Source organism: Rhipicephalus microplus, chromosome 2 (assembly GCF_043290135.1).
Source record: "Rhipicephalus microplus isolate Deutch F79 chromosome 2, USDA_Rmic, whole genome shotgun sequence".
In the NCBI taxonomy this organism is placed as follows: domain Eukaryota; kingdom Metazoa; phylum Arthropoda; class Arachnida; order Ixodida; family Ixodidae; genus Rhipicephalus; species Rhipicephalus microplus.
Genome location: NC_134701.1, coordinates 75,698,514 through 75,723,231, shown reverse-complemented (window position 1 = coordinate 75,723,231; position 24,718 = coordinate 75,698,514). Strand labels below are relative to the sequence as shown.

Genomic DNA, 24,718 nt, shown 5'->3' with positions numbered 1-24,718 from the left:
ACACAATTTCAAATTCATAAACTCACGTTTTTTTGCGCTCATAAAAAAGCATGTAGTAAGTTTGATTGGTCTCAATAGATTTTTTTTTCACGCTACCAAAAATTTGTATTTTGGCTTCCGTAGTGCGGCTGTCAGGTGGTGTTGACTTATAGCTCGAAAACATCCGGTCGCGCAAAAATGCAAATGGCAGTTAAGCATTCTGCGATGATCCCGTTGATTCTCATCGACGCAGTAACAAACTGGACCTACCTACAGCGGAGAGCATGTGGAAAAAAAAAGCTTTTTTGAACTTCACTAAGCTTCCCAGCTGATTATTGTTCAGCAGCATGCCGTGACGGCATACGTTAACTGGCGTACATAAGCATACATAATCGCCAAAAGAACGCGACCAGTACACCCAACTTCGAGGAGACCAACAGAAAAAAAACACATAAAAAATAAAATTCGTCCGTGTTAATCTAGATTAACGACGAAAGCATAAAGCGCAGATCTGCGAGATGTTGACTATTTTTTGTTCAATACACAGAGTAATGGTAGAGATATTCTCGCCTAGGCCCTGTAATTAGTGTGTGGTGTTGTTTAGAATTTTTTCACGAACCGTAAGTGTTACATAGATGAGTATTCAACTGACCTTACTGTATCTGTAAGCATTAATATGTTCTTTATTTTGTATATGCATATGCCAGAATTCAGCGTAATAGTGTAAAAACAGCTGAGCTGAGGAGAATTATCTTTGGCTAAGTTGTAAATTATGCGTAAAGCTCTGTTTTGAATAAGGTGGAGCTTCTTTAAAGTGCTGCTAGTAGGAAGAACAATTAAAACGTGAGACAGCTTAACGCACGAGACTGGCCTGCACATCCCTCAGCAACTTTTATGTTAACCAAACTTCTAGAATTTTACATGGCTAGCACATTTTTTATGTTTCCAGAGCTGCAAGTCACTGATTCCTGTCATAGCGCATGCTTCACCCCGTGGCCAAAAAGTGATCCCTCTCGTATTAGCCACGACAATTTCTAGGGTACTTTTTCCAGTCACGCTCCATTTTTACTAACCAAAAATTCTACGAAGATTACGATAGTACTTAACGCACATTCAACGCGCAGCTTCTTGTTTAAGCAATGCTAACTGCAGCAACATGCACTCCGCAGTTGTAGAAACATAACATTAATTCGCTACATGTTGCCACTAAAACTGCCGGTGCTCAAGCTTCACGCACACCACTATGTGCATTCAAGGAGCCGCGAACTAAGCGGAACGCCTACAGCCACTTCAGGACAATCGAAGCCTGCCACACTGCATGCGCACAAACTTCATTCATAAGGAATGAAAGCGAGGAGTGGGGAGACAGCCTGTGTGACTGAGGAAGCAAACGAGGCTGCAGTCGCTCTTGATATCTACAGACTCCGCGCTTACTATCTCGTCTTCGATCTATCGGTTACCCCTCCAACGCAGACAGCGAAGCCGCATGACCGAGGAGCACACGCCTTGAGATCAGCTCTCTCACACAACTGTATTATCGGTGCCATAAGTGCATGGTCATCGGCAGGATTCTCTCTTGAGGGGTGAAAATGGCTGGTGTAGGGCGAAAGCACTGCCATAGCTTGGGTGGGTGCAAGTGCTAGTGAGGCTTGAGGGGGACAACTACCCAATTTTTTCCCCTTACTGACACCCATGCATAAGTGTGCAAAACAAAATGAGTAATATATACTAACAGTCTTGTTAATAATAAGTTAAACAAGAAACAAACCAGTATGATTCTCTATGTGACTCCTAGCTGGCATAGGATCCAGTGTTTCTCATGAGTGCTAATCAATATTAACATGCTGATGTCAAAGTGACGCATAAGAATTCACAAGTTATAAGACTCAATTGCCATCATATTACGGAAATTCAAGCTTGACACAAAGTATTTCTTGGTTTTGTTTTATGAGTGTAATACTTCCTTAAAGTAAATAAAAAGGGCTAACACTAGACACTTCTCTTCAATTCTTTGAAGAATGAATTCTCTCTGCAGTTACACTACACCAACGTTTTCTTTAAACCATGCTTGCATGGCACTGCAAGATTACGTCACTCAATAAAATTAGAGAGATGTCTTCAAATGACGTTTTCTAGGTCTTTAAAGAAAACTCAAAACAGGCAAGCAGAAAATGCGCAACTTTGTGTCACACAATTACTCAGATAACATATTTCAAACAATGCAAATTCGTGCACCACATCATTCGAACTGAAGAGCTAAAGGTCAAAATACTCATGTCTTGCAAACAAAAGTGGCTCAAGTCGTTGTTTTGAGCTTCCATGCATTGCTTTGAATGGTTTATGAGTGTGTTTGGTGGCACAAGCTTTCTTCTTCCTGAAACTTGGCTGGGCTATCACAGAGAAGGCGCACAATAGCATATGATTCTCCACGCTATGTTTTGTGCACTTCCATCTGAACCATTGAAAATGGCTTGTTGCACGCTTACGTGTACAGCATCATCCCCATTGGACAGCTATTTGTAACAATACTCATGTCACAGCACATGAGCATCTTGTGCACAAAGCAAAGCGTGGAGCATTATTTGCTATTGTGCACCTTCTCTGTGATAGCACGGCCATGCGTCAGGAACAAGAAAGTTTGTGCCACTAAACACTCTTGTCAACTATTTTAAGCAATGAGTGGAAGCTCAAAACAACAACTTGAGCCACTCTTCTTAGCAAGACATAAGTACCGTGACCATTAGCTGTTCAGTTGGGATGATGCGGTACATGAATCCGTACAACAAGCTGTTTTCAAGGGTTCAGATAGAAGCACACAAAACAAAGTGTGGAAAATTATTTCCTCTTGTCCACCTTCTCAGTGATAGACACAGCCAAGTATCACAGACAAGAATTCTTGTGCCACAATAACATTCTCATGAACCATTTAAAGCAATACGTGGAAACTCAAAATGAAAAATTGAGCCTCATTTGTTTGCAAGACAGGAGTACCATTGCGAATAGCTGTCCGATGGGCATGATGCTGTACATGCAAGCATATAACAAGACGTTTCGAAAGGTTCAGATGGAAGCGCACAAAACAAAGCGTGGAGAATTATTTCCTCTTGTCCACATTCTGAGTGAGAAACACAGCCAAGTATCACAGACGAGCATTCTTGTGCCACAAAAACACTCTCATGAACCATTTCAAGCATTACCTGAAACTCAAAATGAAAAATTGAGCCCCTTTTGTTTGCAAGACATAAGTACCATTGCGAAAAACTGTCCAATGGGCATGATGCTTTACATGCAAGCATATAACAAGACGTTTTGAAAGGTTCAGATGGAAGCGCACAAAACAAAGCGTGGAGAATTATTTCTTCTTGTCCACCTTCTGAGTGATAAACACAGCCAACTATCACAGACAAGCATTCTTGTGCCACAAAAACACTCTCATGAACCATTTCAAGCAATACCTGGAAACTCAAAATGAAAAATTGAGCCCATTTTGTTTGCAAGACATGAGTACCGTTGCAAATAGCTGTCCAATCGGCATGATGCTGTACATGCAAGCATACAACAAGCCGTTTTGAAAGTTTCAGATAGAAGCGCACTAAACAAAGCGTGGAGAATTATTTCCTTTTGTCCACCTTCTGAGTGATAAACACTGCCAAGTATCACAGACAAGAATTCTTGTGCCACAATAACATTCTCATCAACCATTTAAAGCAATACGTGGAAACTCAAAATGAAAAATTGAGCCCCTTTTGTTTGCAAGACATGAGTACCGTTACAAATAGCTGTCCAATCGGCATGATGCTGTACATGCAAGCATATAACAAGACGTTTTGAAAGGTTCAGATGGAAGCGCACAAAACAAAGCGTGGAGAATTATTTCCTCTTGTCCACCTTCTGAGTGATAAACACAGCCAAGTATCACAGACGAGCATTCTTGTGCCACAAAAACACTCTCATGAACCATTTCAAGCAATACGTGGAAACTCAAAATGAAAAATTGAGCCCCTTTTGTTTGCAAGACAGGAGTACCATTGCGAATAGCTGTCCGATGGGCATGATGCTGTACATGCAAGCATATAACAAGACGTTTCGAAAGGTTCAGATGGAAGCGCACAAAACAAAGCGTGGAGAATTATTTCCTCTTGTCCACATTCTGAGTGAGAAACACAGCCAAGTATCACAGACGAGCATTCTTGTGCCACAAAAACACTCTCATGAACCATTTCAAGCATTACCTGAAACTCAAAATGAAAAAATGAGCCCCTTTTGTTTGCAAGACATAAGTACCATTGCGAAAAACTGTCCAATGGGCATGATGCTTTACATGCAAGCATATAACAAGACGTTTCGAAAGGTTCAGATGGAAGCGCACAAAACAAAGCGTGGAGAATTATTTCCTCTTGTCCACATTCTGAGTGAGAAACACAGCCAAGTATCACAGACGAGCATTCTTTTGCCACAAAAACACTCTCATGAACCATTTCAAGCATTACCTGGAAACTCAAAAGGAAAAATTGAGCCCCTTTTGTTTGCAAGACAGGAGTACCATTGCGAATAGCTGTCCGATGGGCATGATGCTGTACATGCAAGCATATAACAAGACGTTTCGAAAGGTTCAGATGGAAGCGCACAAAACAAAGCGTGGAGAATTATTTCCTCTTGTCCACATTCTGAGTGAGAAACACAGCCAAGTATCACAGACGAGCATTCTTGTGCCACAAAAACACTCTCATGAACCATTTCAAGCATTACCTGGAAACTCAAAATGAAAAATTGAGCCCCTTTTGTTTGCAAGACATAAGTACCATTGCGAAAAACTGTCCAATGGGCATGATGCTTTACATGCAAGCATATAACAAGACGTTTTGAAAGGTTCAGATGGAAGCGCACAAAACAAAGCGTGAAGAATTATTTCCTCTTGTCTACCTTCTGAGTGATAAACACAGTCAAGTATCACAGACAAGCATTCTTGTGCCACAAAAACACTCTCATGAACCATTTCAAGCAATACCTGGAAACTCAAAATGAAAAATTGAGCCCCTTTTGTTTGCAAGACATGAGTACCATTGCGAATAGCTGTCCAATGGGCATGATGCTGTACATGCAAGCATATAACAAGACGTTTTGAAAGGTTCAGATGGAAGCGCACAAAACAAAGCGTGGAGAATTATTTCTTCTTGTCCACCTTCTGAGTGATAAACACAGCCAACTATCACAGACAAGCATTCTTGTGCCAGAAAAACACTCTCATGAACCATTTCAAGCAATACCTGGAAACTCAAAATGAAAAACTGAGCCCCTTTTGTTTGCAAGACATGAGTACCATTGCGAATAGCTGTCCAATGGGCATGATGCTGTACATGCAAGCATATAACAAGACGTTTTGAAAGGTTCAGATGGAAGCGCACAAAACAAAGCGTGGAGAATTATTTCTTCTTGTCCACCTTCTGAGTGATAAACACAGCCAACTATCACAGACAAGCATTCTTGTGCCACAAAAACACTCTCATGAACCATTTAAAGCAATACGTGGAAACTCAAAATGAAAAATTGAGCCCCTTTTGTTTGCAAGACATGAGTACCGTTACAAATAGCTGTCCAATCGGCATGATGCTGTACATGCAAGCATATAACAAGACGTTTTGAAAGGTTCAGATGGAAGCGCACAAAAGAAAGCCTGGAGAATTATTTTCTCTTGTCCACCTTCTGAGTGATAAACACAGCCAAGTATCACAGACAAGCATTCTTGTGCCACAAAAACACTCTCATGAACCATCTTAAGCAATACATGGAAACTCAAAATGAAAAATTGAGCCCCTTTTATTTGCAAGACAAGAGTACTGTTACAAATAGCTGACCAATGGGGATGACGCTATACATGCAAGCATACAACAAGCCGTTTTGAAAGGTTCAGTCAAAAGCGCACAAAACAAATCGTGGAGAAATATTTGCTAATGTACACCTTCTCTGTGATAGCCCAGCCAAGTATCACGAAGAGGAAAACTTGTGCCACTAAACACTCTTGCCAACCTTTTCAAGTAGTGCATGGAAGCTCAAAACAACAACTTGAGCAACTCTTGTTTGCAAGATATGAGTATCGTGACCATTAGCTGTTGAGTTGGAACGATGTGATATATGAATGCGTACAACAAGAAGTTTTCAAAGGTTCAGATGAAAGCACACGAAACAAAATCTTGAGAACTATTTGCTCCTATTTAGCTTTTGAGCAATAAACACAGCCAAGTACATTTTACGAGCAAGCAAGCTTGTGCCACCCAAACACTTATTCAACTATTTAAAGTAATGTGTTGAAAGTTAAACTGTATATTTGAATCAATTTTGTTGTAAGACAGGAGTAGCATTAGAAATACTTAGTTGGCCAGTGGTGAAGATACTTTGATGCAGACGTACAATAAGCCGTTTTCAAAGGCTCAGATGGAAGCACACCAAACGAAATTTTATAATTATTTGCTCTTATTCTGATTCTGAGGAATAAACACAGTCAAGTACCGTTCACAAGTGAGCAAGCTTGTGCGAAGCCAACCAAACTCTCAGATCGACCGTTTTGAGCAGTGCATGGAAAATTGATCTGAATATTGGATGTAGTTTTCTTTCAACAATACCAGTATTGCAAAACCTTTTTAATGTGTTTGTATGTAATTAGTTTGTACTTGTACAGATTAAAGACTTAATAGATATCTTTCATTGTGTGTGTTTAGACCAGAGAGCGCAATTGCTATGTCATAACAGAGACGCCTTGCCTCTCGACTGTGTCTTGTGCACTTTTTCCTCGAGGTCCAAGCTTCGTAGAGCTCATTCGCACTCTTCCTTGGCAGTCCTGCATGGCCCTTTGTGCTTTGTGCCTTGGTTCAATGACAAAGCACGTGAGCGCGGCTTGGTATATCTCTCTGAATATAAGGATTAATTGTCTTTTATCTTCTTGTGTATGTTCATATAATAGAAAATTACTCACTCACTATTTTCTGTTAGAGATTTCTCATAGAAAGATTATTCATTGCACAAATACAACATTTAAAATATTCTTTTTTTTCATAAATTGAACAGCAATAATTGTGCAAATATAACACGTGTACAACTAAGGTGATCAAATGAAATAAAGTTTTTTGGTAATTATCTGATATACTTATCTGTTATACTTTTGCACATATTTGCATCTCAAGATATGAACTAGTTAAAATTGGTTATTTCTTGAGGTTGTGTACAGCCAACTAATGGAGCTGAAAAACTTAGTATTTTAGCCCTTTCAACACACAAAAAAAACAAAAATGTTATGCATGCCTAGGTATTTGGTCTAATAAGTTTACTGATGTACTACATTGACTATCAAGGTGGACATTGAGCCCTATCAAGTCCTATGTATGGCCCCCATTCAGCCCCATTAGCTCCTATATTTTGCTAGATGAGAGTCCTACATACCAAACCCATAATGCCTGTATAGCTCCTACATACCCCTATATGTCCTGCCCAGGTCCCATTCAGCTCCTACATACCACCATATAGCTCCTGTATAAGACCCATCTACCCCCATTTGGTTCCTGTACAGCTCCTGTATTAGCTCCTGAAACCCCTGTATTGAAGCATACGGATCCTGTATGGAATTATATAGGTTTTTTCAGTAGGGTACCACTAGCGTTCTTTTCATTAGCGCGTTTACTTTAGGTTACAGTAAAACACACCATCGAAAGGAATATAGGAGAAAAGGAGCGCATATGTTTTGCTTCAAACAAGAAAACTGTAGCAGAAACCCTTTGTTAATGAAAAAGAATATTCCACCCTTGGCGGGACTCGAACCCGCAATCCCCCGTTTGGAATACCGATGCCTTATTCGTTAGGCCACGAGGGCGATGTGCGAGCGATGCACTGGCGTTCCTTTCATTAGCACTTTTACTCTAGGTTTCAGTAGAACGCACCATCGAAAGGAGAAAGGGAAATCCACATGCTTTGCTTCAAGCAAGAAAACTGTAGCACAAACAATTGGTAATGAAAAAGGATAACCCACCCTCGGCGGCACTCGAGCCCGCAGTCCCCGGTTAAGGAGACCGATGCCTTACCCGTTAGGCCATGAGGGCGATGTGCGAGCGATGCACTAGCGTTCTTTTCAATAGGCCGTTTACTGTAGGTTACAGTAGAACCCATCATCGAAAGGAATATAGGGGAAAAAGAAATGCATATGCTTTGGTTCAAGAAAGAAAACTTTGGGAGAAACCCTTTGTTTATAGAAAAAATAACCCACCCTCCGCGGCACTCGAACCCGCAATCCCCGGTTTAGAAGACCGACGCCTTATCCGTAAGGCCGCGAGGGCAATGGGCGAGCGATGCACTGGCTTTCCTTTCATTAGCGCTTTTACTTTAGGTTACAATAGAACACACCATCGAAAGGAATATAGGAGAAAGGGAAATGCACATGCTTTGGTTCAAGCAAGAAAACTGTAGCAAAACCCTTTGTTAATGAAAAAGGATAACCCACCCTCGGCGGGACTCGAACCCGCAATCCCCCGTTTAGAAGACCGATGCCTTATTCATTAGGCCATGAGGGCGATGTGCGAGCGATGCACTAGCGTTCTTTTCATTAGCGCGTTTACTCTAGGTTACAGTAGAACCAATCATCGAAAGGAATATAGGGGAAAAGGAAATGCATATGCTTTGGTTCTAGCAAGAAAACTTTGGGAGAAACCCTTTGTTAATAAAAAAGGATAACACACCCTCCGCGGCACTCGGACCCGCAATCCCCTGTTTAGAATACCGATGCTTTATTCGTTAGGCCACGAAGCCGATGTGCGAGTAATGCCATGGGGTTCCTTTTATTAGCGCGTTTACTCTAGGTTACAGTAGAACACAACATCGAAAGGATTATAGGGGAAAAGAAGCGCATAAGCTTTGCTTCAAGCTAGAAAACTGTAGCAGAAACCTTTTCGGTAAATGAAAAAAAAATCCTACCCTCGGCGGGACTCGAACCCGATATCCCCGGTTTAGGAGACCGATGCCTTATCCGTTAGGCCACGAGGGCGATGTGCGGGCAATGCACTGGCGTTCCTTTCATTAGCGCTTTTACTCTAGGTTGCAGTAGAACACACCATCGAAAGGAATATAGGGGAAAAGAAAACGCATATGCTCTGCTTCAAGCAAGAAAACTGTTGCAGAAACACTTGGTATTGAAAAAGGATAACCCACCCTCGGCGGGACTCGAATCCGCCATCTCGGTTTAGAAGACCGATGCCTTATCCGTTAGGCCACGAGGGCGATGTGCGAGGGATGCACAGGCGTTCCTTTTATTAGCGCTTTTACTCTAGGTTGCAGTAGAACTCATCATCGAAAGGAATATAGGAGGAAAGGAAATGCATATGCTTTACTTTAAGCAAGAAAACTGTAGCACAAACCCTTTGTTAATGAAAAAGAGTAACCCACCCTAGGTGGGACTCGAACCTGCAATCCCCGGTTTAGGAGACCGATGCCTTACCCGTTAGGCCATGAGGCCGATGTGCGAGCGATGCACTAGCGTTCTTTTCAATAGGCCGTTTACTGTAGGTTACAGTAGAACCCATCATCGAAAGGAATATAGGGGAAAAAGAAATGCATATGCTTTGATTCAAGAAAGAAAACTTTGGGAGAAACCCTTTGTTTATAGAAAAAATAACCCACCCTCCGCGGGACTCTAATCCGCAATCCCCTGTTTGGAATACCGATGCCTTATGCGTTAGGCCACGAGGGCGATGTGCGAGCGATGCACTGGCGTTCTTTTCATTAGCGCTTTTAATTTAGGTTACAGTAGAACGCACCATCGAAAGGAATATAGGAGAAAGGGAAATCCACATGCTTTGCTTCAAGCAAGAAAACTGTAGCACAAACCATTCGTAATGAAAAAAGATAACCCACCCTCGGCGGCACTCGAACCCGCAATCCCCGGTTTAGAAGACCGACGCCTTATCCGTTAGGCCGCGAGGGCGATGTGCGAGCGATGCACTAGCGTTCCTTTCATTAGCGCGTTTACTCTAGGTTACAGTAGAACCAATCATTGAAAGGAATATAGGGGAAAAGGAAATGCATATGCTTTGGTTCAAGCAAGAAAACTTTGGGAGAAACCCTTTGTTAATAAAAAAGGATAACCCACCCTCTGCGGCACTCGGACCCGCAATCCCCTGTTTAGAATACCGATGCTTTATTCGTTAGGCCACGAAGCCGATGTGCGAGTAATGCCATGGGGTTCCTTTTATTAGCGCGTTTACTCTAGGTTACAGTAGAACACAACATCGAAAGGATTATAGGGTAAAAGAAGCGCATAAGCTTTGCTTCAAGCTAGAAAACTGTAGCAGAAACCTTTTCGGTGAATGAAAAAAAAATCCTACCCTCGGCGGGACTCGAACCCGATATCCCCGGTTTAGGAGACCGATGCCTGATCCGTTAGGCCACGAGGGCGATGTGCGGGCAAGGCACTGGCGTTCCTTTCATTAGCGCTTTTACTCTAGGTTGCAGTAGAACACACCATCGAAAGGAATATAGGGGAAAAGGAAATGCATATGCTTTGGTTCAAGCAAGAAAACTGTGGGAGAAACCCTTTGTTAGTAAAAAAGGATAACCCACCCTCGGCGGGACTCGAACCCGCAATTCCCGGTTTAGAAGACCGATGCCTTATCCGTTAGGCCACGAAGGCTTTTTTTTTTCTTTATTGCCTGTTTTCGGCTCAGATAAACAATACACATGTTAACTGATAATTACACAACACAATCCAAAACATTGTAAAAACCGTGGCTCAAACGATGTGGCCACGCATCTGTTAAAATGTTTTTATCGTCGATAGTAATTCGACGCGCGGCAACCATTCTGGGGGAATTCCTGCAACTTTTGTTCATCCACAAAATTTCTTATATACTCTTTGAAGTACTGGGTGGGTGCTCGTGCATCTACATCAAAGTGCATGGCTGCCATCCTGGATTTCCAAATGCTATGAAGAGCCATAAGCATTATCATATCATATGGGGTACCATCGTCACTTTGTATTTGCAAATAGCGGATGCCATATGCATTTATGGGGAAGTCTTTTTTGATCGTGCGCTGGAGCACGTCCCAAAGAAAGATAGCATCCCAGCAGTCAATGAATACATGCTCAATTGTCTCCTCCTTTCTGCATATTATGCAATGCGTGCCCCAAGGAACGTAGAACTCCTTTGCAGCCATCCAGGTTTTGACGGTCAGCGTACCGGTATGTAATTTAAAAAAGAAATTCTTAGCACCTGGCGATATTTTCATCGCCTTGACGCGCTTTAGTACAGTGTGGCCATGGCATACATTGTAAAGGGACCGATACAAAGGCACTGGTAAAAACACATCACATAGGTCCTTGTACAACCTTCTTCGTCGGACTTGACTCAAGTATTCAAGTGAAAACCGCACTGACAGAAACCTACAAGAAAGTACAACTTCGCGGAGAAAGCCATAAACACCACCAGGTACGCTGCAGGTTGATACAACCATGTTAGGCAAGTGTTGCCCCAGGCGAAGTTGACAGACAGTGCGAAGGAATGGGTTGTCGACGTCTCTAAAGAAACAAAATCGATTGACTACCTGTCTTAAAAACAAATTCGACAAGCCGAGTCCTCCATTTCGCACTCGAAGAAATAAATTGGTCCGACTCGACCTTTCCCAAGACGATTCCCACACAAAGACAGCGAACACACGGTGAAATTTTTGGATGTTTACCCTTGAACAATGTAAGACTTGTAAGATATACCAAATTTTACTCACTAAGAGTATGCTGCAAATTGTGGCTTTAGAAAACATAGACCAATTCCAGCCATTCCACTTGTTCACTCTTTCCCGCAGGTTAGTTAGGCCACGAAGGCGATGTGCGAGTGATGCACTGGCGTTCCTTTCATTAGCGCGTTTACTCTAGGTTACAGTAGAACACAACATCGAAAAGAATATAGGGGAAAAGGAAACGCATATGCTTTGTTCAAGCAAGAAAACTGTAGCACAAACCCTTGGTAATGAAAAAGGATAACCCACCCTCGGCGGCACTCGCACCCGATATCCGCGGTTTAGGAGACCGATGCCTTATCCGTTAGGCCACGAGCGCGATGTGCGAGCGATGCTCTGGCGTTCCTTTCATTAGCGCTTTTACACTAGGTTGCAGTAGAACACACCATCGAAAGGAATATAGCGGAAAAGAAAACGCAATTGCTTTGCTGCAAGCAAGAAAACTGTAGCAGAAACCCTTTGTTAATAAATAAGAATATCCCACCCTCGGCGGGACTCGACCCCGCCATCCCCGGTTTAGGAGACCGATGCCTTATCCGTTAGGCCGCGAGGGCAATGGGCGAGCGATGCACTGGCGTTCCTTTCATTAGCGCGTTTACTCTAGGTTACAGTAGAACCCATCATCGAAAGAAATATAGGGGACAAGGAAATGCATATGCTTTGGTTCAAGCAAGAAAACTTTGGGAGAAACCCTTTGTTAATAAAAAAGGATAACCCACCCTCCGCGGCACTCGGACCCGCAATCCCCTGTTTAGAATACCGATGCTTTATTCGTTAGGCCACGAAGCCGATGTGCGAGTGATGCCATGGGGTTCCTTTTATTAGCGCGTTTACTCTAGGTTACAGTAGAACACAACATCGAAAGGATTATAGGGGAAAAGAAAACGCATTTGCTTTGCTGCAAGCAAGAAAACTGTAGCAGAAACCCTTTGTTAATGAAAAGGAATATCCCACCCTCGGCGGGACTCGACCCCGCCATCCGCGGTTTAGGAGACCGATGCCTTGTCTGTTAGGCCACGAGGGCGATGTGCGAGCGATGCACTGGCGTTCCTTTCATTAGCGCTTTTACTCTAGGTTGCAGTAGAACACACCATCGAAAGGAATATAGGGGAAAAGAAGCGCATAAGCTTTGCTTCAAGCAAGAAAACTGTAGCAGAAACCTTTTCGGTGAATGAAAAAAAAAACCTACCCTCGGCGGGACTCGAACCCGCAATCCCCGGTTTAGGAGACCGATGCCTTATCCGTTAGGCCACGAGGGCGATGTGCGGGCGATGCATTGGCGTTCCTTTCATTAGCGCTTTTACTCTACGTTGCAGTAGAACACACTATTGAAAGGAATATAGGAAAAAGGGAAATGCACTTGCTTTGGTTCAAGCGAGAAAACTAGCAGAACCTTTGTTAATGAAAAAGGATAACCAACCCTCGGCGGGACTCGAACCCGCACTCTCCCGTTTAGAAGACCAATGCCTTATTCGTTAGGCCAAGAGGGCGATGTGCGAGCGATGCACTAGCGTTCTTTTCATTAGCGCGTTTACTCTAGGTTACAGTAGAACACATCATTCAAAGGAATATAAGGGAATGGAAACGCATATGATTTGCTTCAAGCAAGAAAACTGTAGCACAAACCCTTTGGTAATGAAAAAGGATATCGCAACCCCGGCGGGACTCAAACCCGCAGTCTCTGGTTTAGGAGACCGATGCCTTATCCGTTAGGCCACGAGGGCGATGTGCGAGCGATGCACTGCCGTTCCTTTCATTAGCACTTTTACTCTAGGTTACTGTAGAACACACCTTTGAAAGGAATAAAGGCGAAAAGGAACCGCATATGCTTTGCTTCAAGCAAGAAAACTGTAGCAAAAACCCTTGGTAATGTAAAAAGAATAACCCACACTCGGCGGGACTCGAACCCGCAATCCCCGGTTTAGAAGACCGATGCCTTATCCGTCAGGCCACGAGGGCGATGTGCGAGCGATGCACTAGCGTTCCTTTCATCAGCACTTTTACTCTAGGTTACTGTAGAACGCACCATCGAAAGGAATATAGGGGAAAAGGAAACGCATATGCTCTGCTTCAAGCAAGAAAACTGTTGCAGAAACCCTTGGTATTGAAAAAGGATAACCCACCCTCAGCGGGACACGAATCCGCAATCCCGGTTTGGAAGACCGATGCCTTATCCGTTAGGCCACGGGAGCAACGTGCGATTGATGCACTGGCGTTCCTTTTATTAGCGCGTTTACTCTAGGTTACAGTAGAACACAACATCGAAAGGAATATAGGGGAAAAGGAAACGCATACGCTTTGTTCAAGCAAGAAAACTGTAGCAAGAACCCCGGGTAATGAAAAAGGATAACCCACCCACGGTGGCACTCGCACCCGATATCCGCGGTTTAGGAGACCGATGCCTTATCCGTTAGGCCACGAGGGCGATGTGCGAGCGATGCACTGGCGTTCCTTTCATTAGCGCTTTTACTCTAGGTTGCAGTAGAACACACCATCGAAAGGAATATAGGGGAAAATAAAACGCAATTGCTTTGCTGCAAGCAAGAAAACTGTAGCAGAAACCCTTTGTTAATGAAAAAGAATATCCCACCCTCAGCGGGACTTGACCCCGCCATCCCCGGTTTAGGAGACCGATGCCTTATCCGTTAGGGCACGAGGGCGATGTGCGAGCGATGCACTGGCGTTCCTTTCATTAGCGCTTTTACTCTAGGTTGCAGTAGAACACACTATTGAAAGGAATATAGGAAAAAGGGAAATGCACTTGCTTTGGTTCAAGCGAGAAAACTAGCAAAACCCTTTGTTAATGAAAAAGGATAACCAACCCTCGGCGGGACTCGAACCCGCAATCTCCCGTTTAGAAGACCGATGCCTTATCCGTTAGGCCACGAGGGCGATGTGCGAGCGATGCACTGGCGTTCCTTTCATCAGCACTTTTACTCTAGGTTACTGTAGAACGCACCATCGAAAAGAATATAGGGGAAAAGGAAACGCATATGCTCTTCTTCAAGCAAGAAAACTGTTGCAGAAACCCTTGGTATTGAAAAAGAATAACCCACCCTCGGCGGGACACGAATCCGCAATCCCGGTTTGGAAGACCGATGCCTTATCCGTTAGGCCACGAGAGCAACGTGCGATTGATGCACTAACGTTCCTTTCATTAGCGCTTTTACTTTAGGTTACAGTAGAACACACCATCGAAATTAATATAGGAGAAAGGGAAATGCACATGCTTTGGTTCAAGCAAGAAAACTGTTGCAGAAACCCTTGGTATTGAAAAATGATAACCCACCCTCGTCGGGACACGAATCCGCAATCCCGGTTTGGAAGACCGATGCCTTATTCGTTAGGCCACGAGGGCGATGTACGAGCGTAGCACTAGCGTTCTTTTCATTAGCGCGTATACTTTAGGTTACAGTAAAACACACCATCGAAAGGAATATAGGAGAAAAGGAGCGCATATGCTTTGCTTCAAACAAGAAAACTGTAGCACATACCCTTTGTTAATGAAGAAGAATAACCCACCCTTGGCGGGACTCGGACCCGCAATCCCCCGTTTGGAAGACCGATGCCTTATTCGTTAGGCCACGAGGGCGATGTGCGAGTGATGCACAGGCGTTCCTTTCATTAGCGCTTTTACTCTAGGTTGCAGTAGAACTCATCATCGAAAGGAATATAGGAGGAAAGGAAATGCATATGCTTTGCTTCAAGCAAGAAAACTGTAGCGCAAACCCTTTGTTATTGAAAAAGAGTAACTCACCCTCGGTGGGACTCGAACCTGCAATCCCCGGTTTAGGAGACCGATGCCTTATCCGTTAGGCCATGAGGGCGATGTGCGAGCGATGCACTAGCGTTCTTTTCATTAGCGCGTTTACTCTAGGTTACAGTAAAACCCATCAACGAAAGGAATATAGGGGAAAAAGAAACGCATATGCTTTGCTTCAAGCAAGAAAACTGTAGCACAAACCTTTGGTAATGAACAAGGATAACCCACCCTCGGCGGCACTCGCACCCGATATCCCCGGTTTAGGAGACCGATGCCTTGTCCGTTAGGCCACGAGGGCGATGTGCGGGCGATGCACTGGCGTTCATTTCATTAGCGCTTTTACTCTAGGTTGCAGTAGAACACACCATCGAAAGCAATATAGGGGAAAAGAAGCGCATAAACTTTGCTTCAAGCAAGAAAACTGTAGCAGAAACCTTTTCGGTGAATGAAAAAAAATAACCTACCCTCGGTGGAACTCGAACCCGCAATCCCCGGTTTAGGAGACCGATGCCTTATCCGTTAGGCCACGAGGCCGATGTGCGGGCGATGCACTGGCGTTCCTTTCAATAGCGCTTTTACTCTAGGTTGCAGTAGAACACACCATTGAAAGGAATATATGAAAAAGGGAAATGCACTTGATTTGGTTCAAGCGAGAAAAATAGCAAAACCCTTTGTTAATGAAAAAGGATAACCAACCCTCGGCGAGACTCGAACCCGCAATCCCCTGTTTAGAAGACTGATGCCTTATTCGTTAGGCCAAGAGGGCGATGTGCAAGCGATGCACTAGCGTTCTTTTCATTAGCGCGTTTTCTCTAGGTTACAGTAGAACACATCAGCCAAGGGAATATAAGGGAAAAGGAAACGCATATGATTTACTTCAAGCAAGAAAACTGTAGCACAAACCCTTTGGTAATGAAAAAGGATATCGCAACGTCGGTGGGACTCGAACCCGCAGTCCCCGGTTTAGGAGACCGATGCCTTATCCGTTAGGCCACGAGGGTGATGTGCGAGCGATGCACTGGCGTTCCTTTCATTAGCACTTTTACTCTAGGTTACTGTAGAACACACCTTTGAAAGGAATATAGGGGAAAAGGAAACGCATATGCTTCGCTTCATGCAAGAAAACTGTAGCAAAAACCCTTGGTAATGTAAAAAGGATAACCCACACTCGGCGGGACTCTAACCCGCAATCCCCGGTTTAGAAGACCGATGCCTTCTCTGTTAGGTCGCGAGGGCGATCTGCGAGCGATGCACTGGCGTTCCTTTCATCAGCACTTTTACTCTAGGTTACTGTAGAACGCACCATCGAAAGGAATATAGGGGAAAAGGAAACGCACATGCTCTGCTTCAAGCAAGAAAACTGTTGCAGAAACCCTTGGTATTGAAAAAGGATAACCCACCCTCGGCGGGACACGAATCCGCACTCCCCGGTTTAGGAGACCGATGCCTTATCCGTTAGGCCACGAGGGCGATATGCGGGCGATGCACTGGCGTTCCATTCATTAGCGCTTTTACTCTAGGTTGCAGTAGAACACACCATCGAAAGGAATATAGGGGAAAAGGAAGCGCATATGCTCTGCTTCAAGCAAGAAAACTGTTGCAGAAACCCTTGGTATTGAAAAAGGATAACCCACCCTCAGCGGGACACGAATCCGCAATCCCGGTTTGGAAGACCGATGCCTTATCCGTTAGGCCACGGGAGCAACGTGCGATTGATGCACTGGCGTTCCTTTTATTAGCGCGTTTACTCTAGGTTACAGTAGAACACAACATCGAAAGGAATATAGGGGAAAAGGAAACGCATATGCTTTGTTCAAGCAAGAAAACTGTAGCAAGAACCCCGGGTAATGAAAAAGGATAACCCACCCACGGTGGCACTCGCACCCGATATCCGCGGTTTAGGAGACCGATGCCTTATCCGTTAGGCCACGAGGGCGATGTGCGAGCGATGCACTGGCGTTCCTTTCATTAGCGCTTTTACTCTAGGTTGCAGTAGAACACACCATCGAAAGGAATATAGGGGAAAATAAAACGCAATTGCTTTGCTGCAAGCAAGAAAACTGTAGCAGAAACCCTTTGTTAATGAAAAAGAATATCCCACCCTCAGCGGGACTTGACCCCGCCATCCCCGGTTTAGGAGACCGATGCCTTATCCGTTAGGGCACGAGGGCGATGTGCGAGCGATGCACTGGCGTTCCTTTCATTAGCGCTTTTACTCTAGGTTGCAGTAGAACACACTATTGAAAGGAATATAGGAAAAAGGGAAATGCACTTGCTTTGGTTCAAGCGAGAAAACTAGCAAAACCCTTTGTTAATGAAAAAGGATAACCAACCCTCGGCGGGACTCGAACCCGCAATCTCCCGTTTAGAAGACCGATGCCTTATCCGTTAGGCCACGAGGGCGATGTGCGAGCGATGCACTGGCGTTCCTTTCATCAGCACTTTTACTCTAGGTTACTGTAGAACGCACCATCGAAAAGAATATAGGGGAAAAGGAAACGCATATGCTCTTCTTCAAGCAAGAAAACTGTTGCAGAAACCCTTGGTATTGAAAAAGAATAACCCACCCTCGGCGGGACACGAATCCGCAATCCCGGTTTGGAAGACCGATGCCTTATCCGTTAGGCCACGAGAGCAACGTGCGATTGATGCACTAACGTTCCTTTCATTAGCGCTTTTACTTTAGGTTACAGTAGAACACACCATCGAAATTAATATAGGAGAAAGGGAAATGCACATGCTTTGGTTCAAGCAAGAAAACTGTTGCAGAAACCCTTGGTATTGAAAAATGATAACCCACCCTCGTCGGGACACGAATCCGCAATCCCGGTTTGGAAGACCGATGCCTTATTCGTTAGGCCACGAGGGCGATGTACGAGCGTAGCACTAGCGTTCTTTTCATTAGCGCGTATACTTTAGGTTACAGTAAAACACACCATCGAAAGGAATATAGGAGAAAAGGAGCGCATATGCTTTGCTTCAAACAAGAAAACTGTAGCACATACCCTTTGTTAATGAAGAAGAATAACCCACCCTTGGCGGGACTCGGACCCGCAATCCCCCGTTTGGAAGACCGATGCCTTATTCGTTAGGCCACGAGGGCGATGTGCGAGTGATGCACAGGCGTTCCTTTCATTAGCGCTTTTACTCTAGGTTGCAGTAGAACTCATCATCGAAAGGAATATAGGAGGAAAGGAAATGCATATGCTTTGCTTCAAGCAAGAAAACTGTAGCGCAAACCCTTTGTTATTGAAAAAGAGTAACTCACCCTCGGTGGGACTCGAACCTGCAATCCCCGGTTTAGGAGACCGATGCCTTATCCGTTAGGCCATGAGGGCGATGTGCGAGCGATGCACTAGCGTTCTTTTCATTAGCGCGTTTACTCTAGGTTACAGTAAAACCCATCAACGAAAGGAATATAGGGGAAAAAGAAACGCATATGCTTTGCTTCAAGCAAGAAAACTGTAGCACAAACCTTTGGTAATGAACAAGGATAACCCACCCTCGGCGGCACTCGCACCCGATATCCCCGGTTTAGGAGACCGATGCCTTGTCCGTTAGGCCACGAGGGCGATGTGCGGGCGATGCACTGGCGTTCATTTCATTAGCGCTTTTACTCTAGGTTGCAGTAGAACACACCATCGAAAGCAATATAGGGGAAAAGAAGCGCATAAACTTTGCTTCAAGCAAGAAAACTGTAGCAGAAACCTTTTCGGTGAATGAAAAAAAATAACCTACCCTCGGTGGGACTCGAACCCGCAATCCCCGGTTTAGGAGACCGATGCCTTATCCGTTAGGCCACGAGGCCGATGTGCGGGCGATGCACTGGCGTTCCTTTCAATAGCGCTTTTACTCTAGGTTGCAGTAGAACACACCATTGAAAGGAATATATGAAAAAGGGAAATGCACTTGATTTGGTTCAAGCGAGAAAAATAGCAAAACCCTTTGTTAATGAAAAAGGATAACCAACCCTCGGCGAGACTCGAACCCGCAATCCCCTGTTTAGAAGACCGATGCCTTATTCGTTAGGCCAAGAGGGCGATGTGCAAGCGATGCACTAGCGTTCTTTTCATTAGCGCGTTTTCTCTAGGTTACAGTAGAACACATCAGCCAAAGGAATATAAGGGAAAAGGAAACGCATATGATTTACTTCAAGCAAGAAAACTGTAGCACAAACCCTTTGGTAATGAAAAAGGATATCGCAACGTCGGTGGGACTCGAACCCGCAGTCCCCGGTTTAGGAGACCGATGCCTTATCCGTTAGGCCACGAGGGTGATGTGCGAGCGATGCACTGGCGTTCCTTTCATTAGCACTTTTACTCTAGGTTACTGTAGAACACACCTTTGAAAGGAATATAGGGGAAAAGGAAACGCATATGCTTCGCTTCATGCAAGAAAACTGTAGCAAAAACCCTTGGTAATGTAAAAAGGATAACCCACACTCGGCGGGACTCTAACCCGCAATCCCCGGTTTAGAAGACCGATGCCTTCTCTGTTAGGTCGCGAGGGCGATCTGCGAGCGATGCACTGGCGTTCCTTTCATCAGCACTTTTACTCTAGGTTACTGTAGAACGCACCATCGAAAGGAATATAGGGGAAAAGGAAACGCACATGCTCTGCTTCAAGCAAGAAAACTGTTGCAGAAACCCTTGGTATTGAAAAAGGATAACCCACCCTCGGCGGGACACGAATCCGCACTCCCCGGTTTAGGAGACCGATGCCTTATCCGTTAGGCCACGAGGGCGATATGCGGGCGATGCACTGGCGTTCCATTCATTAGCGCTTTTACTCTAGGTTGCAGTAGAACACACCATCGAAAGGAATATAGGGGAAAAGGAAGCGCATATGCTTTGCTGCAAGCAAGAAAACTGTAGCAGAAACCCTTTGTTAATGAAAAAGAATATCCCACCCTCGGCGGGACTCGACCCAGCCATCCCCGGTTTAGGAGACCGATGCCTTATCCGTTAGGCCACGAGGGCGATGTGCGAGCGATGCACTGGCGTTCCTTTCTTTAGCGCGTTTACTCTAGGTTACAGTAGAACACACCATCCAAAGGGATATAGGGGAAAAGGAAACGCATATGCTCTGCTTCAAGCAAGAAAACTGTTGCAGAAACCCTTGGTATTGAAAAAGGATAACCCACCCTCGGCGGGACTCGAATACACAATCCGCCGTTTAGAAAACCGATGCCTTATTCGTTAGGCCACGAGGGCGATGTGCGAGCGTTGCACTACCATTCTTTTCATTAGCGCGTTTACTCTGTGTTACAGTAAAACACACCATCGAAAAGAATTTAGGAGAAAAGGAGCGCATATGCTTTGCTTCAAACAAGAAAACTGTAGCAGAAACCCTTGGTATTGAAAAAGGATAATCCACCCTCGGCGGGACTTGAACCCGCAATCGCCGGTTTAGAAAACCGATGCCTTATCCGTTAGGCCACAAGGGCAATGTGTAGCGATGCACTTGCGTTCCTTTCATCAGAACGTTTACTCTAGGTTACTGTAGAACACACCATCGAAAGGAATATAGGGGCAAAGGAAACGCATATGCTCTGCTTCAAGCAAGAAAACTGCTGCAGAAACCCTTGGTATTGAAAAAGGATAACCCACCCTTGGCGGGACTCGAACCCGCAATCCCCGGTTTAGGAGACCGTTGCCTTATCCGTTGGGCCACGAGGGTGATGTGCGGGCGATGCACTGGCGTTCCTTTCATTAGCGCTTTTACTCTAGGTTGCAGTAGAACACACCATCGAAAGGAATATAGCGGAAAAGAAAACGCATTTGCTTTGCTGCAAGCAAGAAAACTGTAGCAGAAACCCTTTATTAATGAAAAAGAATATCTCACCCTCGGCGGGACTCGACCCCGCCATCCCCGGTATAGGAGACCCATGCCTTATCCGTTAGGCCACGAGGGTGATGTGCGAGCGATGCACTGGTGTTCTTTTCATTGGCGCTTTTACTCTAGGTTACAGTAAAACACACAATCGAAAGGAATATAGGGGAAAAGAAAATGCATATGCTTTGGTTCAAGCAAGAAAACTGTGGGAGAAACCCTTTGTTAATGAAAAAGAATATCCCACTCTCTATGGGACTCGACCCCGCCATCCACGGTTTAGGAGACCGATGCCTTATCCGTTAGGCCACGAGGGCGATGTGCGAGCGATGCACTGGCGTTCCTTTCATTAGCACTTTTACTCTAGGTTACTGTAGAACCCACCATCGAAAGGAATAAAGGGGAAAAGGAAACGCATATGCTTTGCTTCAAGCAAGAAAACTGTAGCTGAAACCCTTGGTATTGACATAGTATAACCCACCGTCGGCGAGACTCGAACCCGCAATCCCGGTTTAGAAGACCCATGCCTTATCCGTTAGGCCATGAGGGCGATGTGCGAGCGATGCACAGGCGTTCGTTTCATTAGCGCATTTACTCTAGGTTGCAGTAGCACACATCTTCCAAAGGAATATAGGGGAAAAGGAAACGCATACGCTTTGCTTTAAGCAAGAAAACTGTAGCACAAACCCTTTGTTAATGAAAAAGAATATCCCACTCTCGGTGGGACTCGACCCCGCCATCCACGGTTTAGGAGACCGATGCTTTATCCGTTAGGCCACGAGGGCGATGTGCGAGCGATGCACTGGCGTTCCTTTCATTAGCACTTTTACTCTAGGTTACTGTAGAACCCACCATCGAAAGGAATAAAGGGGAAAAGGAAACGCATATGCTTTGCTTCAAGCAAGAAAACTGTAGCAGAAACCCTTGGTACTGAAATAGTATAACCCACCGTCGGCGGGACTCGAACTCGCAATCCCGGTTTAGAAGACCCATGCCTTATCCGTTAGGCCACGAGGGCGATGTGCGAGCGATGCACAGGCGTTCCTTTCATTAGCGCATTTACTCTAGGTTGCAGTAGAACACATCTTCCAAAGGAATATAGGTGAAAAGGAAACGCATACGCTTTGCTTCAAGCAAGAAAACTGTAGCACAAACCCTTTGTTAATGAAAAAGAATATCCCACTCTCTATGGGACTTGAACCCGCCATCCACGGTTTAGGAGACCGATGCCTTATCCGTTAGGCCACGAGGGCGATGTGCGAGCGATGCACTGGCGTTCCTTTCATTAGCACTTTTACTCTAGGTTACTGTAGAACCCACCATCAAAAGGAATAAAGGGGAAAAGGAAACGCATATGCTTTGCTTCAAGCAAGAAAACTGTAGCAGAAACCCTTGGTACTGAAATAGTATAACCCACCGTCGGCGGGACTCGAACTCGCAATCCCGGTTTAGAAGACCCATGCCTTATCCGTTAGGCCACGAGGGCGATGTGCGAGCGATGCACAGGCGTTCCTTTCATTAGCGCATTTACTCTAGGTTGCAGTAGAACACATCTTCCAAAGGAATATAGGGGAAAAGGAAACGCATATGCTTTGTTCAAGCAAAAAAACTGTAGCACAAACCCTTGGTAATGAAAAAGGATAACCCACCCTCGGCGGCACTCGCACCCGATATCCGCGGTTTGTGAGACCGAAGCCTTATTCGTTAGGCCACGAGGGCGATGTGCGAGCGATGCTCTGGCGTTCCTTTCATTAGCGCTTTTACTCTAGGTTGCAGTAGAACACACCATCGAAAGGAATATAGGGGAAAATAAAACGCAATTGCTTTGCTGCAAGCAAGAAAACTCTAGCAGAAACCCTTTGTTATTGAAAAAGAATATCCCACCCTCGGCGGGACTCGACCCCGCCATCCCCGGTTTAGGAGACCGATGCCTTATCCGTTAGGCTACGAGGGCGATGTGCGAGCGATGCACTGGCGTTCCTTTCATTAGCGCTTTTACTCTAGGTTACAGTAAAACACACAATCGAAAGGAATATAGGGGAAAAGAAAATGCATATGCTTTGGTTCAAGCAAGAAAACTGTAGCAGAAACCTGTTGTTAATGAAAAAGAATATCCCACCCTCGGCGGGACTCGACCCCGCCCTCCGCGGTTTAGGAGACCGATGCCTTATCCGTTAGGCCACGAAGGCGATGTGTGAGTGTTGCACAGGCGTTCCTTTCATTAGCGCTTTTACTCTAGGTTGCAGTAGAACGCACCATCGAAAGGAATATAGGAGAAAGGGAAATCCACATGCTTTGCTTCAAGCAAGAAAACTGTAGCACAAACCATTGCTAATGAAATAAGATAACCCACCCTCGGCGGCACTCGAACCCGCAATCCCCGGTTTAGAAGACCGACGCCTTATCCGTTAGGCCGCGAGGGAAATGGGCGAGCGAGTCACTGGCGTTCCTTTCATTAGCGCTTTTACTCTAGGTTGCAGTAGAACACACCATCGAAAGGAATATAGGGGAAAATAAAACGCAATTGCTTTGCTGCAAGCAAGAAAACCCTAGCAGAAACCCTTTGTTATTGAAAAAGAATATCCCACCCTCGGCGGGACTCGACCCCGCCATCCCCGGTTTAGGAGACCGATGCCTTATCCGTTAGGCGACGAGGGCGATGTGCAAGCGATGCACTGGCGTTCCTTTCATTAGCGCTTTTACTCTAGGTTACAGTAAAACACACAATCGAAAGGAATATAGGGGAAAAGGAAATGCATATGCTTTGGTTCAAGCAAGAAAACTTTGGGAGAAACCCTTTGTTAATAAAAAAGGATAACCCACCCTCCGCGGCACTCGGACCCGCAATCCCCTGTTTAGAATACCGATGCTTTATTCGTTAGGCCACGAAGCCGATGTGCGAGTGATGCCATGGGGTTCCTTTTATTAGCGCGTTTACTCTAGGTTACAGTAGAACACAACATCGAAAGGATTATAGGGGAAAAGAAGCGCATAAGCTTTGCTGCAAGCAAGAAAACTGTAGCAGAAACCCTTTGTTAATGAAAAAGAATAACCCACCCTCGGCGGGACTCGACCCCGCCATCCCCTCTTTAGAAGACCGATGCCTTATCCGTTAGACCACGAGGGCGATGTGCGAGCGATGCACTGGCGTTCCTTTCATTAGCGCTTTTACTCTAGGTTGCAGTAGAACACACTATCGAAAGGAATATAGGGGAAAAGAAAACGCAATTGCTTTGCTGCAAGCAAGAAAACTGTAGCAGAAACCCTTTGTTATTGAAAAAGAATATCCCACCCTCGGCGGGACTCGACCCCGCCATCCCCGGTTTAGGAGACCGATGCCTTATCCGTTAGGCTACGAGGGCGATGTGCGAGCGA

At 45.0% G+C, this 24,718-nt stretch overlaps 5 non-coding genes across 5 annotated transcripts; all 5 read right to left on the bottom strand.

The window, feature by feature from the left end:
* Positions 1 to 10,572: 10,572 nt before the first annotated feature.
* Positions 10,573 to 10,645, bottom strand: TRNAR-UCU (transfer RNA arginine (anticodon UCU)). Its single transcript has one exon. It is a non-coding gene; the product is annotated as a tRNA-Arg (tRNA).
* Positions 10,646 to 12,934: 2,289 nt separating this feature from the next.
* Positions 12,935 to 13,007, bottom strand: TRNAR-CCU (transfer RNA arginine (anticodon CCU)). Its single transcript has one exon. It is a non-coding gene; the product is annotated as a tRNA-Arg (tRNA).
* Positions 13,008 to 14,567: 1,560 nt separating this feature from the next.
* On the bottom strand, positions 14,568 to 14,640 carry TRNAR-UCU (transfer RNA arginine (anticodon UCU)). The gene has a single exon. It is a non-coding gene; the product is annotated as a tRNA-Arg (tRNA).
* Positions 14,641 to 17,841: 3,201 nt separating this feature from the next.
* Positions 17,842 to 17,914, bottom strand: TRNAR-UCU (transfer RNA arginine (anticodon UCU)). The gene has a single exon. It is a non-coding gene; the product is annotated as a tRNA-Arg (tRNA).
* A 2,970-nt stretch (positions 17,915 to 20,884) lies between these two features.
* TRNAR-UCU (transfer RNA arginine (anticodon UCU)) lies at positions 20,885 to 20,957 on the bottom strand. Its single transcript has one exon. It is a non-coding gene; the product is annotated as a tRNA-Arg (tRNA).
* Positions 20,958 to 24,718: the final 3,761 nt, after the last annotated feature.